This window comes from Panulirus ornatus, chromosome 6, assembly GCF_036320965.1.
Source record: "Panulirus ornatus isolate Po-2019 chromosome 6, ASM3632096v1, whole genome shotgun sequence".
NCBI classification, from domain to species: domain Eukaryota; kingdom Metazoa; phylum Arthropoda; class Malacostraca; order Decapoda; family Palinuridae; genus Panulirus; species Panulirus ornatus.
Genome location: NC_092229.1, coordinates 25,603,496 through 25,618,752, shown reverse-complemented (window position 1 = coordinate 25,618,752; position 15,257 = coordinate 25,603,496).

Below are 15,257 nucleotides of genomic sequence, written 5' to 3'. Positions count from 1 at the left end.
AGATTGGGTAAGAGCAGTGTGGTTTCAGAAGTGGTAGAGGATGTGTGGATCAGGTGTTTGCTTTGAAGAATGTATGTGAGAAATACTTAGAAAAGCAAATGGATTTGTATGTAGCATTTATGGATCTGGAGAAGGCATATGATAGAGTTGATAGAGATGCTCTGTGGAAGGTATTAAGAATATATGGTGTGGGAGGCAAGTTGTTAGAAGCAGTGAAAAGTTTTTATCGAGGATGTAAGGCATGTGTACGTGTAGGAAGAGAGGAAAGTGATTGGTTCTCAGTGAATGTAGGTTTGCGGCAGGGGTGTGTGATGTCTCCATGGTTGTTTAATTTGTTTATGGATGGGGTTGTTAGGGAGGTGTATGCAAGAGTTTTGGAAAGAGGGGCAAGTATGAAGTCTGTTGTGGATGAGAGAGCTTGGGAAGTGAGTCAGTTGTTGTTCGCTGATGATACAGCGCTGGTGGCTGATTATGTGAGAAACTGCAGAAGCTGGTGACTGAGTTTGGTAAAGTGTGTGAAAGAAGAAAGTTAAGAGTAAATGTGAATAAGAGCAAGGTTATTAGGTACAGTAGGGTTGAGGGTCAAGTCAATTGGGAGGTAAGTTTGAATGTAGAAAAACTGGAGGAAGTAAAGTGTTTTAGATATCTGGGAGTGGATCTGGCAGCGGATGGAACCATGGAAGCGGAAGTGGATCATAGGGTGGGGGAGGGGGCGAAAATTCTGGGAGCCTTGAAGAATGTGTGGAAGTCGAGAACATTATCTCGGAAAGCAAAAATGGGTATGTTTGAAGGAATAGTGGTTCCAACAATGTTGTATGGTTGCGAGGCGTGGGCTATGGATAGAGTTGTGCGCAGGAGGATGGATGTGCTGGAAATGAGATGTTTGAGGACAATGTGTGGTGTGAGGTGGTTTGATCGAGTAAGTAACGTAAGGGTAAGAGAGATGTGTGGAAATAAAAAGAGCGTGGTTGAGAGAGCAGAAGAGGGTGTTTTGAAATGGTTTGGGCACATGGAGAGAATAAGTGAGGAAAGATTGACCAAGAGGATATATGTGTCGGAGGTGGAGGGAACGAGGAGAAGTGGGAGACCAAATTGGAGGTGGAAAGATGGAGTGAAAAAGATTTTGTGTGATCGGGGCCTGAACATGCAGGAGGGTGAAAGGAGGGCAAGGAATAGAGTGAATTGGATCGATGTGGTATACGGGGGTTGACGTGCTGTCAGTGGATTGAATCAGGGCATGTGAAGCGTTTTGGGTAAACCATGGAAAGCTGTGTAGGTATGTATATTTGCGTGTGTGGACGTATGTATACACATGTGTATGGGGGTGGGTTGGGCCATTCTTTGTCTGTTTCCTTGCGCTACCTCGCAAACGCGGGAGACAGCGACAAAGGAAAAAAAAAAAAAATATATATATATATATATATATATATATATATATATATATATATATATATATATATATATATATATATATATATATATTATATATATATATTTATATTAGAAAGGATCACAATTTTGCGAATGATCAAGTATATTCCTATTAGTCCACGGGAGAAATAAAACAAGTTCTCAAGTGCACTTTCGTGTAATAATCACATTATCAGGGGAAATACAAGAAAGAAATATGTCAGCTGATAAACAACGAAGAGACGTAGCTAGGACGCCATTTGGTACACATGATTGTCCAAGACAGACAACGAGCGTATCATAAACTTATTATGTGGACAAGAAGGAGAATTGTTTACAAATTTTATCAGCAATAAAGCTATCCAATTTGTATAGACCTTCAGTGATATTAAGGTTATAATAATTTGTGAATTGATAGTAGAAGATTCAAAAATATTTCTCGTGGTACTGGAGTTAGAGTTAATAACTAAGATGGCATTACTCCGGTCAATACAATGATCGTAGTTTTTTAACGTGATTAAACAAGGCATTTGATTCTTGTCCTGTTCTTATACTATATTTATGTTGCTGAAATCTAACACAAAGATCCTTACCAGTCTGCCCAACATAAAACTTGTCACAATTTCTTCATGGCACTTAATAGATGTACCCAGGAGAATTTTCTGGTGAGTTCCTCATTAAGATATTCTTTATAGTATTATTGTTGCTGAAGGCAACATTTACATTAAAGGATTTAAGCAACGTGGGAAGTAAAGTAAAATTATTATCAAAAGGGAGAACTAAAAGATTCTTGGTGTCAATAGGAGGTTTGGATTCAACTCTATGAAATGATTTCTTCGCTAACTTAAGTGATTTATCAATGATAGATCTAGTATAGGGGATAGGGCAAAAAGAATACTTCCCACGCATTCCCCGCGTGTCGTAGAGGGCGACTAAGGGGGACAGGAGCGGGGGGCTAGAAACCCTCCCCTCCATTTATTTTAACTTTCTAAAAGGGGAAACAGAAGAAGTCACGCGGGGAGTGCTTATCCTCAGGGAAGGCTCAGATTGAGGTGTCTAAATGTGTGTGGATGTAACCAAGATGAGAAAAAATGAGAGATAGGTAATATGTTTGAGGAAAGGAACCTGGATGTTTTGTCTCTAAGTGTAAGGAGCTCAAGGGTAAAGAAGAAGAGTGGTTTGGGAATGTTTTGGGAGTAAAGTCAGGGGTTGGTGAGAGGACAAGAGCAAAGGAAGGAGTAGCACTACTCCTGAAACAGGAGTTATTGGAGTATGTGATATAGTGTAAGAAAGTAAACTCTAGATTGATACGGGTAAAACTGAAAGTGGATGGAGAGAGATGGGTGATTATTGGGGCCTATGCACCTGGGCATGAGAAGAAAGATCATGAGAGGCAAATGTTTTGGGAGCAGCTGAGTGAGTGTGTTAACAGTTTTGATACACGATACCGGGTTATAGTGATGGGTGATATGAATGCAAAGGTGAGTAATGTGGCAGTTGAGGGAATAATTGGTGTACATGGGTTGTTCAATGTTGTAAATGGAAACGGTGAAGAGCTTGTAGATTTGTGTGCTGAAAAAGGACTGGTGATTGGTAACACCTGGTTTAGAAAGAGAAATATACATAAGTATACGTATGTAAATAGGAGAGATGGGAAGAGAGCGTTATTGGATTGCATGTTAATTCATAGGCGCGCGAAAGAGAGACTTTTGAATGTTAATGCGCTGAGAGGTGCAACTGGAGGGATATCTGATCATTATCTTGTGGAGGCGAAGGTGAAGATTTGTTGAGGTTTTCAGAAAAGAAGAGAGAATGTTGGGGTGAAGAAAGTGGTGAGAGTAAATGAGCTTGGGAAGGAAACTTGTGTGAGGAAGTACCAGGAGAGACTGAGTGCAGAATGGAAAAAGGTGAGAGCAAATGACGTAAGGGGAGTGGGGGAGGAATGGGATGTATTCATTGAATCAGTGATGGATTGCGCAAAAGATACTTGTGGCATGAGAAGAGTGGGAGGTGGGTTGATTAGAAAGGGTAGTGAGTGGTGGGATGAAGAAGTAAGATTGTTAGTGAAAGAGAAGAGAGGCATTTGGACGATTTTTGCAGGCAAATAGTGCAAATGACTGGAAGATGCATAAAAGAAAGAGTCAGCAAAGAAAAGAATGAAAGAGCAGCAGATAGCATTTTTCAGAAACGTGACAGTGCAACACGGAGTATATATAATATATATATATCATATATATATATATATATATATATTATATATATATATATACTATATCATATATATTATATATATATATATCTTATATATATTATTCCCGGGATAGGGGAGAGAATACTTCCCACGTTTTCCTGCGTGTCGTAGAAGGCGGACTAAAAGGAGAGGCGAGCGGGTGGCTGGGAAATCTCCCCCTCTCGTTTTAATTTTTTCTTATTGTCCAAAAGAAGGATCGAGAGGCGGGCCAGGTGAGGATGTTCCCTCAAAAGGCCAGGTCCTCTGTTCTTAACGCTACCTCGCTAACGCGGAAATGGCGAATAGTTTGAAGAAAGAAAGAATATATATATATATATGATATATTATATATATATATATATAATATATATATAATATAATGTATATCTATAAATATATGTAAGTATAGATATATATATATATATATATAATAGATATATATATATATATAAAGATATAAATATATATAAAACACACACACATAATATATATATATTATATATACAGATATATATATATATATATATATTAAATTTATATATATATATATCTAATATATATATAATATATATATAGATAATATATACTATATATAGATTAATAATATATTATATATATATATATATATATATATAAAATATAGATATTATATATATATATATATATATATAAAATATATAAATATTATATATATAAATATTAAATAACTATCTTTTCTTTAAACTATTCGCCATTTCCCCTTAGCGAGTAGCCGTTAAAACAGAGACTGGCCTTTTTTGAATGTCCCTCAACCTGCCCCCTCTGTTCTCTTTTGGAAAATTAAAAAAAAAAAAAACGAAGGGGAATTTCCAGCCCAACCCGCTCCCTCACCTTTAGTCGCACACTTCTACACACGCAGGAATACGTGAAGATTTTTCCTTGAATCCTTATCCCCAGGAAATATATAATATATATATATATATATATATATATTTTATATAGATAATATAATATATATGAATATATATAATATATATAAAGTGGTTCCAACAATGTTTATGTTGCGACGTGGCTATGGTAGAGTTGTGCCAGATAGGGTGGATGTGCTTGAAAAGATTTTGAGGACAATATTGTGTGAGGTTGATCGAGTAATAATGGTAGGTGAAGAGATGTTGTGAAATAAAGAAGAGTGGTGGTTGAGAGAGCAGGAAGAGGGTGTTTTTGCAATGTTTTGGTCACAGGAAAGAATGAGTGGGGAAAGATGACCAAGAGGATAATGTGTCAAGGTGAGGAACGAGGAGAAGTGGAACCAAATAGAAGGTGGAAAGATGGATGAAAAAGATTTTGATGATCGGGGCCTGAACATGCAAAGGTGAAAGCATGCATAGAATAATGAAGTGGACCGAGTGTTATACAGGGGTCGACGTGCTGTCAATGATGAACCAGCATGTGAAACGTCTGTGTAAACCACAGCATAGCGTGGTGGGCCTGAGTGAAAGGGAGCTGTTTCGGTGCATTATTACATGACACTAAACGAGTGTAACGAATGGCCGTTGGCTGGGTTGTTCCCACGCTAACTCGCACTCATGGGGAGGTTGTTATTCCATGTTGGCAGATCGCGATAGAGGAACATATAAGGCAACAGTATAATTATGTACATGTGTATATATGTATATGTCTGTGTGTGTATATATATGTATTACATTGAATGTATAGTAATTATATTGTGCGTGTTGGACATGTATGTATATACATTGTATGTGGGCGTTGGGGGCCATTCTTTCGTCTGTTACCTGTGCGCTAACCATCGTTAACGCGGGAGACAGCGACAAAGCAAAATAATTTAATAGTATTAAATAAGAAAATAATAATAGTTAATAATAATAATAATAATAATAATATAAATATATATATATATATATATATATATATATATATATATATATATATATATATATATATAATAGATATAATATATATAGTATGTATATATATGTATGTAAATAAATATTATATTAATAGATATATATATGTATATATATGTATATATATACATAGATATGTTTATATATATATAATATGATTTAAATAGATATATAATCTATATATATATATATATAATATATATATATATATATATATATACATATATATATAGATATAACGAGGCAAATGAGTGGGTGAGAGAGTATCATTAATTTGTTAGGGAGAATAAAAAAAAAAAAAATATGTCTGAAGTAGTAAATAAGTGCTAAGACAAGAGCAAATGGGACCTTCAGTGAAGGGCAGCAAATTGAGGTGATAACATAGTTGATGAGAGAAGGAGATGGAGTATCATTGTGAAGGTGAGTTGAATGTGTTTGAGGATAGATGAGCGTTATAAGGGTTTTGGGTCAGTGGTGACTAATAAGGTTAGGGAAAATGATTTGGTAAACAGAGACGAGTAGTAAATGCTTGGCGGAAAGAATGAAAGCCCGCAAGGCAGCAGGTTGGATGGTAATTTGCAAGTGGAATTATTAAAAAAGGGGGACTGTATTATGAACTGTTTGAAGGTTATTTTAATGAGTATGACTCTTGGTGAGGTCCTGTGGAGTGGCGAATGCTGCATTAATGCCATTGTACAAAGCCAAAGGGATAAGAGTGAGTGCTCAAATTTCAGATTATATGTTTTGTTGAGTATTCCTGTAAATTATATGGAGGGATTATTGAGAGGGTGAAGGCATGACAAGCATCAGATTGGTAAAGGAGTGTGGTTTCAGAAGTGGTAGAGGATGTGTGGATCAGGTGTATTCTGTGCAGAAGGTATTAGAAATACTTAGAAAAGCAATGGATTTGTATGTAGCATGATGGATCTGGAGAAAGGCTATGATAGAGTTGATAAGATGCTCTTGGAAGTATTAAGAATATATGGAGGGTAGGCCAGTTGTTTAGAAGCATGAGAAGTTATTATCGAGATTAAGCAGTGTAAAGTGGTAGAAGAGAGGAAGTGATTGGTTCTCAGTGAATGTAGGTTTGCGGCAGGGTGTGATGTCTCCATGGTTGTTTAATTGGTTTATGGATGTGTTGTTAGGGAGTGAGGCAAAGAGTTTTTGGAAAGAGGGGCAATTATGAAGTCCTGTTGTGGATGAGAGAGCTTGTGGAATGAGTCAATTTTGTTCGCTATGATACAGCGCTGGTGGCTGATTCATGTGAGAAACTGCGAAGCTGTGACTGAGTTTGTAAAGTGTGTGAAAGAAAGAACGGGAGTTAAGAGTAAATGTAATACGAGCAAGATTATTAGTACAGTAAGTTTGAGGGTCAATCAATGGGAAGTAAGTTTGAAAATTAAAAAACTGGAGAATAAATTTTTTAGATAAATCTGGGAGTGGAATTGGCCACGGAATGACCATGAAATGGAATGGAATCATAGGTGGGAGCGAAAACCAGGGAGCCTTGAATAATGTGTGGAAGTCGATAACATTATCTCGGAAAGAGCCAAAAATGGTATGTTTGAAGGAATAAGTAGGTTTCCACAAGTTGTAGGTTGCGAGGCTGGCTATGGATAAGTTGTGCACAGAGATGGATGTGCTGTAATGAGATGGTTTGATACAATGTGTGGTTTGATGTTTTGACGATAAGTAACGAAGGGTAAGAAGTGTGGGTGGAAATAAAAGACGTGGTTAGAGAGCAGAAGAGGGTGTTTTGAAATGTTGGGCACATGGAGCGATTAGTGAGGAAAGATTGACCATAGGATATATGTGTCGAGTGAGGAGCCCACTGAGGAGAAGTGGAGACCATAATGAGTGAACGATGAGTGAAAAAATTTTTGAGTGACGGGGCCTGAACATGCTGAGTGAAAGAGGGCAAGAATAGAGTGAATTGATCATGTGTATACGGGATTGACGTGCCCATTGGATTGAATCAGGGCATGTGAAGCGTCGGGGTTAAACCATGAAAGCTGTGTAGTATTTTTATAGCGTGTTGGACGTATGTTATACACTTGGGATGTGGGGGTGGGTTGGGCCATTCTTTCGTCTGTTTCCTTGACTACTCGCAAACCCGAGACCCGACAAAGGAAAAACAAAAAAAAAAAAAATATATATAATATATATATATTATATATATATATTATATATATATAATATATATATATATATATATAATTTATATATATATATATATATTATATTAAAAGTATCACACTTTTGCGCATGAATCAAGTAAATCCTATTAGTCCGGAGAAATAAAACCACAAGTCTCAAGTCACTTATCGTGTAATTAATCACATTATCAGGGAAATACAAAAAGAACTATGTCAGCTGATAAAACGAAGAGACTAGCTAGGACCCAGTTGGTAAGAATCACATGATTGTCCAAGACAACACGAGTCGTAACATAAAACTTATAATGATGGACCAAAAGAAATTTAACGAAAAAATATTATCTAGCAATAAAGCTATCCAATTTGTATAGACCTACAGTGATATTAAGTTATAATAATTTGTGAATTGATAGTTAAAGATTCAAAAATATTTCTCGTGGTACTGAGTTAGAGTAATAACAAGATGCATGAACCCTCAATACAATATCCGTAGTTTTTATCGTGAATAAACAAGGCATTTATTCTTACCTTACTTAAACTAAATTTTATGTTCTGAAATCTAACTCAAAGATCCTTACCATCTCCCAACAGAAAACTGTCACAATTTCTTCATGGCACTTATTAGATGTCCCAGGAAATTTTCTGGTGAGTCCCAATAATATATTCTTTATAGTAATTATGTTGCTGAAGGCAACATTTTTACATTAAAGGATTTAAGCAACATGGAATAAAGTAAAATTATTATCAAAAGGGAGAACTAAAAGATTCTTGTGTCAATGGAGTTTGGATTCAACACTATTAAATATTTCTTCGCTAAGTTAAGTGATTTATCAATGAAGAGATCTAGTATAGGGGATAGTCCAAAAAAATTCTTCCCACGCATTCCCCGCCGCAGTGTCGTAAGTGCGACTAAGGACTAGGAGCGGGGGGGGGCCTAGAAACCCTCCCCTCCCATGTATTTTAACATTCTAAAAGGGAAAACAGAAGAAGTCATCGCGGGGGAGTGCTCATCCTCAGGAAGGCTCAGATGAGTGTCTAAATGTGTGTGGATTTAACCAAGATGAGAAAAATGAGAGATAGTAATATGTTTGGAGAAAGAACCTGGAGTTTTGTCTCTATTGTATAGGAGCTCAAGGTTAAAGAAGATGAGTGATTTGGGGAATGTTTTGGGAGAAAAGCAGGGTTTGTGCGAGGTACAATAGCAAAGGAAGAGTGCACTACGCCCTGAACAGGAGTATTGGAGTAAGTGATATAGTGTAAGAAAGAACTCGAATTGATACGGTTAAAACTGAAATGATGGAGAGAGATTGTGATTATTGGGCCTATGCACCCTGGGCATGAGAAGAAAGATCATGAAGGCAATTGTTTTGGGGGAGCAGCTGAGTGAGTGTATGTTTCCAGTTTTGATACACGAATACCGTTTTAGTGTTGGTTGATATGATGCCAAAGGTGAGTAATGTGGCATTGAGGAAAAAATAGTGTACGGGTTGTCAATGTTGTAAATGGAACGGTGAGAGCTTGTAGATTTGTGTGCTGAAAAAGTACTGGTTGATTGGTAACACCTGGTTTAGAAAGAGAAATAACATAAGAATACGAATGTAAAAGAAATTGGAAAAGGCGTTAGTGTTGCCATGTTTAATGCATAGGCGCGCGAAAGAGAGACTTTTGAATTTTAATGCCTGAGAGGTGCAACAGGATATCTGATCATTATCTTGTGACGCGAAGTGAAGATTTGTAGAGGTTTCAGAAAAGAAGAGAGAATGTATGGGGGTGCAAAAAGTGGTAGAGTAAATGGGGGAGCTTGGGTAGGAAACGTGCGTGAGGATAGTACCAAGGAGAGAACTGAGTGCAGAATGGAAAAAGTGGAGAGCAAATGACGTAAGGATGTGGAGGAATGGATGTATTGCATTGAATCATGATGGATTGAGCAAAAGATGCTTGTGGCATGAGAAAGTGGAGGTGGGTAGATTGAGAAAGGGTAGTGAGTGGTGGATGAAGAGTAAATTTTAGTGAAAGAGGAAGAGAGGCATTTGGACGATTTTTGCAGCAAATAGTGGCAAATGACTGGAAGAGGCATAAAAGAAAAGTCAGCAAAGAAAAGAAAGAAAGAGCCAGCAGATAGCATTTTACAGAACGTTGACTGTGCAACACGGATGTATATATATATAGTATATATATTATATATATATATATAGTATATATTAATATATAATATAGATACATATAATATTATATATATATATATATATATAATTATCCTCGATAGGGAGAAAGAATACTTCCACGTATTCCCTCGTGTCGTAGAAGGCGACTAAAGGGGGACCGGGTGGCTGGAAATCCTCCCCTCTCTTTTATTTTTCTTATTGTCCAAAAGAAGGAACAGATAAGGGGCCAGGTGAGATGGTTCCCCATAAAGGCCCAGTCCTCTGTCTTAACGCTTACCTCCGCTAACGCGGAAATGGCGAATAGTTGAAAGAAAGAATATATATTATATAAATAGATATATATATATATATATAATATAATTTGTCCCCCCCCCCCCCCCCCCCCCCCCCCCCCGCCACCACCCCTTGGTGCATTATACATAACAGCCAGAGACAGAGTGTGAACGAATGTGGCCTTTGTTGTCTTTTCCTAGCGCTACCTCGCGCACATGCAAGGGGAGGGTGTGTTATTTCATGTGGGGCGGGTGGCAACGGGAATGAATAAGGGGCATACAGTATGAATTATGTTCATGTGTATATATGTGTAGTCTTATTTATTATTACACTTATAGTCGGGTCTCCCGCGTTAGCGAGTAGCGCAAGGAAACAACCCAAAAGGATGATCCAACCCAACCCCTCACTTTTACCACATGAATATACTTACACGTCACACAACGCACATATACATACATATACATTCAACGTATAACATCTATATATACACATACAACATATACGTTTAAACACAGTAACACATTCATTCTGCGCCTTATATCCATTCCTGTTCGCCACCCCGCCACACATGAAATGCCCCCCCCCCCCCCCACCCCCCCCCCCCCCCCCCCCCCCCCCCCCCCCCCCCCCCAGCACACAACAACACCACCACCACCGGCCGGCGCGCGAGTTAGCGTAGGGAAAAGATAACCCCATGGCCACATTCGTTCACACGCTGTTTCTAGCTGGCATGTTATAATGACCGAAACCACAGCTCTCTTTCCTCATCCAGGCCTCACAGAACTTTCCATGGTTTACCCCAGACGCTTCCAGCGTTTTGCCCCTGGTTCAATCATTTTGGACAGCACCGTCGGACCCGGCGGTTCGATTTTTACTCTATTCCTTCAGCATTCCACCCTCCTGTATGTTCAGGCCCCTCCCTATCGCTAAAAATCTTTTTACTCCATCCTTCCACTCCAATTTTTGTCTCCCACTTCTACCTCGTTCCTCAACCTCTGACACTATATCCTCTTTGCATCTTTTTCCCCCCACTGCATTTTCTCATGTGACCAACTATTTCAAAACACCCTCTTCTGCTCTGTCATCCATCCTCTTTTATTAACTCACATTTCTCATTCCCTTTCATTTACTACTCGATCATACCACCTCACACCCACATATTGTTCTCAATCATTTCATTTCCAGTACATCCACCTCGCTCGCACAACCCTATCTATAGCCCATGCTCGCACCCATATATTCATAGTTGGAACCTTACTGTTCCTTCACGTACACATTTTTGCTCTCCGAGATAACCTTCTCGCCTTCAACACATTCTTCAACGCTCCAGAAACTTGCCCCTTCCCCCACCCTGTAAGGACTCACTTCCGCTTTCATAGTTCCATCCGCTGCTAAATCCACTCCCAGATATCTTTAAACACTTCACTTCCTCAGTTTTTCCATTCAACTTTCCTCCTAATAGATTGTCTCTCTACCCTACTGAACCTAATATTTGCTCTTATTCATTTTATCTCAACTTTTTCTTTCTAACTCCTTAACCAAACACAGTCACCAACAAAGCAGTTTTCACTCGATTAGCCACCAGCGCTGTATTATCATGGGACAACAAATGATTAATTCCCACGCCTATCATCCACAACAGTCTGTATACTTTGCCCCTATCTCTCCACAACTCTTGCATTCACCTCGCATGATTACAAATGGTGTTCCTGCTACATCTCTTAGTTGTATATCAACTGACTTTTATATTTCTCTCTTTTGTCACCTGATGATGTGATTGTTTTTTAGTACGCGAAAGTGCACTTGGGATCTTATCGGTTTCATTTTGGATGGTATTGCAGTGGAATTTATTAAAAAAGGGGTGGACTGTTATTGTTGTCTGGTTGGTAAGGTTATTTAATGTATGTATGACTCATGGTGAGGTGCCTGAGGATTGGCGGAATGCGTGCATAATGCCATTGTACAAAGGCAAAGGGGATAAGAGTGAGTGCTCAAATTTCAGAGGTATAAGTTTGTTGAGTATTCCTGGTAAATTATATGGGAGGGTATTGATTGAGAGGGTGAAGGCATGTACAGAGCATCAGATTGGGTAAGAGGAGTGTGGTTTCAGAAGTGGTAGAGGATGTGTGGATCAGGTGTTTGCTGTGAAGAATGTATGTGAGAAATACTTAGAAAAGCAAATGGATTTGTATGTAGCATTTATGGATCTGGAGAAGGCATATGATAGAGTTGATAGAGATGCTCTGTGGAAGGTATTAAGAATATATGGTGTGGGAGGCAAGTTGTTAGAAGCAGTGAAAAGTTTTTATCGAGGATGTAAGGCATGTGTACGTGTAGGAAGAGAGGAAAGTGATTGGTTCTCAGTGAATGTAGGTTTGCGGCAGGGGTGTGTGATGTCTCCATGGTTGTTTAATTTGTTTATGGATGGGGTTGTTAGGGAGGTGTATGCAAGAGTTTTGGAAAGAGGGGCAAGTATGAAGTCTGTTGTGGATGAGAGAGCTTGGGAAGTGAGTCAGTTGTTGTTCGCTGATGATACAGCGCTGGTGGCTGATTCATGTGAGAAACTGCAGAAGCTGGTGACTGAGTTTGGTAAAGTGTGTGAAAGAAGAAAGTTAAGAGTAAATGTGAATAAGAGCAAGGTTATTAGGTACAGTAGGGTTGAGGGTCAAGTCAATTGGGAGGTAAGTTTGAATGTAGAAAAACTGGAGGAAGTAAAGTGTTTTAGATATCTGGGAGTGGATTTGGCAGCGGATGGAACCATGGAAGTGGAAGTGGATCATAGGGTGGGGGAGGGGGCGAAAATCCTGGGGGCCTTGAAGAATGTGTGGAAGTCGAGAACATTATCTCGGAAAGCAAAAATGGGTATGTTTGAAGGAATAGTGGTTCCAACAATGTTGTATGGTTGCGAGGCGTGGGCTATGGATAGAGTTGTGCACAGGAGGATGGATGTGCTGGAAATGAGATGTTTGAGGACAATGTGTGGTGTGAGGTGGTTTGATCGAGTAAGTAACGTAAGGGTAAGAGAGATGTGTGGAAATAAAAAGAGCGTGGTTGAGAGAGCAGAAGAGGGTGTTTTGAAATGGTTTGGGCACATGGAGAGAATAAGTGAGGAAAGATTGACCAAGAGGATATATGTGTCGGAGGTGGAGGGAACGAGGAGAAGTGGGAGACCATATTGGAGGTGGAAAGATGGAGTGAAAAAGATTTTGTGTGATCGGGGCCTGAACATGCAGGAGGGTGAAAGGAGGGCAAGGAATAGAGTGAATTGGATCGATGTGGTATACGGGGGTTGACGTGCTGCCAGTGGATTGAATCAGGGCATGTGAAGCGTCTGGGGTAAACCATGGAAAGCTGTGTAGGTATGTATATTTGCGTGTGTGGACGTATGTATACACATGTGTATGGGGGTGGGTTGGGCCATTTCTTTCGTCTGTTTCCTTGCGCTACCTCGCAAACGCGGGAGACAGCGACAAAGGAAAAAAAAAAAAAAAAATATATATATATATATATATATATATATATATATATATATATATATATATATATATATATATATATATATATTATATATATATATATATATTTATATTAGAAAGGATCACAATTTTGCGCATGATCAAGTATATTCCTATTAGTCCACGGGAGAAATAAAACACAAGTTCTCAAGTGCACTTTCGTGTAATAATCACATTATCAGGGGAAATACAAGAAAGAAATATGTCAGCTGATAAACAACGAAGAGACGTAGCTAGGACGCCATTTGGTACACATGATTGTCCAAGACAGACAACGAGCGTATCATAAACTTATAATGTGGACAAGAAGGAGAATTGTTTACAAATTTTATCAGCAATAAAGCTATCCAATTTGTATAGACCTTCAGTGATATTAAGGTTATAATAATTTGTGAATTGATAGTAGAAGATTCAAAAATATTTCTCGTGGTACTGGAGTTAGAGTTAATAACTAAGATGGCATTACTCCGGTCAATACAATGATCGTAGTTTTTTAACGTGATTAAACAAGGCATTTGATTCTTGTCCTGTTCTTATACTATATTTATGTTGCTGAAATCTAACACAAAGATCCTTACCAGTCTGCCCAACATAAAACTTGTCACAATTTCTTCATGGCACTTATTAGATGTACCCAGGAGAATTTTCTGGTGAGTTCCTCATTAAGATATTCTTTATAGTATTATTGTTGCTGAAGGCAACATTTACATTAAAGGATTTAAGCAACATGGGAAGTAAAGTAAAATTATTATCAAAAGGGAGAACTAAAAGATTCTTGGTGTCAATAGGAGGTTTGGATTCAACTCTATGAAATGATTTCTTCGCTAACTTAAGTGATTTATCAATGATAGATCTAGTATAGGGGATAGTCCAAAAAGAATTCTTCCCACGCATTCCCCGCGTGTCGTAGAGGGCGACTAAGGGGGACAGGAGCGGGGGGGGGGGGGGCTAGAAACCCTCCCCTCCATTTATTTTAACTTTCTAAAAGGGAAAACAGAAGAAGTCACGCGGGGAGTGCTCATCCTCAGGGAAGGCTCAGATTGAGGTGTCTAAATGTGTGTGGATGTAACCAAGATGAGAAAAAATGAGAGATAGGTAATATGTTTGAGGAAAGGAACCTGGATGTTTTGTCTCTAAGTGTAAGGAGCTCAAGGGTAAAGAAGAAGAGTGGTTTGGGAATGTTTTGGGAGTAAAGTCAGGGGTTGGTGAGAGGACAAGAGCAAAGGAAGGAGTAGCACTACTCCTGAAACAGGAGTTATTGGAGTATGTGATATAGTGTAAGAAAGTAAACTCTAGATTGATACGGGTAAAACTGAAAGTGGATGGAGAGAGATGGGTGATTATTGGGGCCTATGCACCTGGGCATGAGAAGAAAGATCATGAGAGGCAAATGTTTTGGGAGCAGCTGAGTGAGTGTGTTAACAGTTTTGATACACGATACCGGGTTATAGTGATGGGTGATATGAATGCAAAGGTGAGTAATGTGGCAGTTGAGGGAATAATTGGTGTACATGGGTTGTTCAATGTTGTAAATGGAAACGGTGAAGAGCTTGTAGATTTGTGTGCTGAAAAAGGACTGGTGATTGGTAACACCTGGTTTAGAA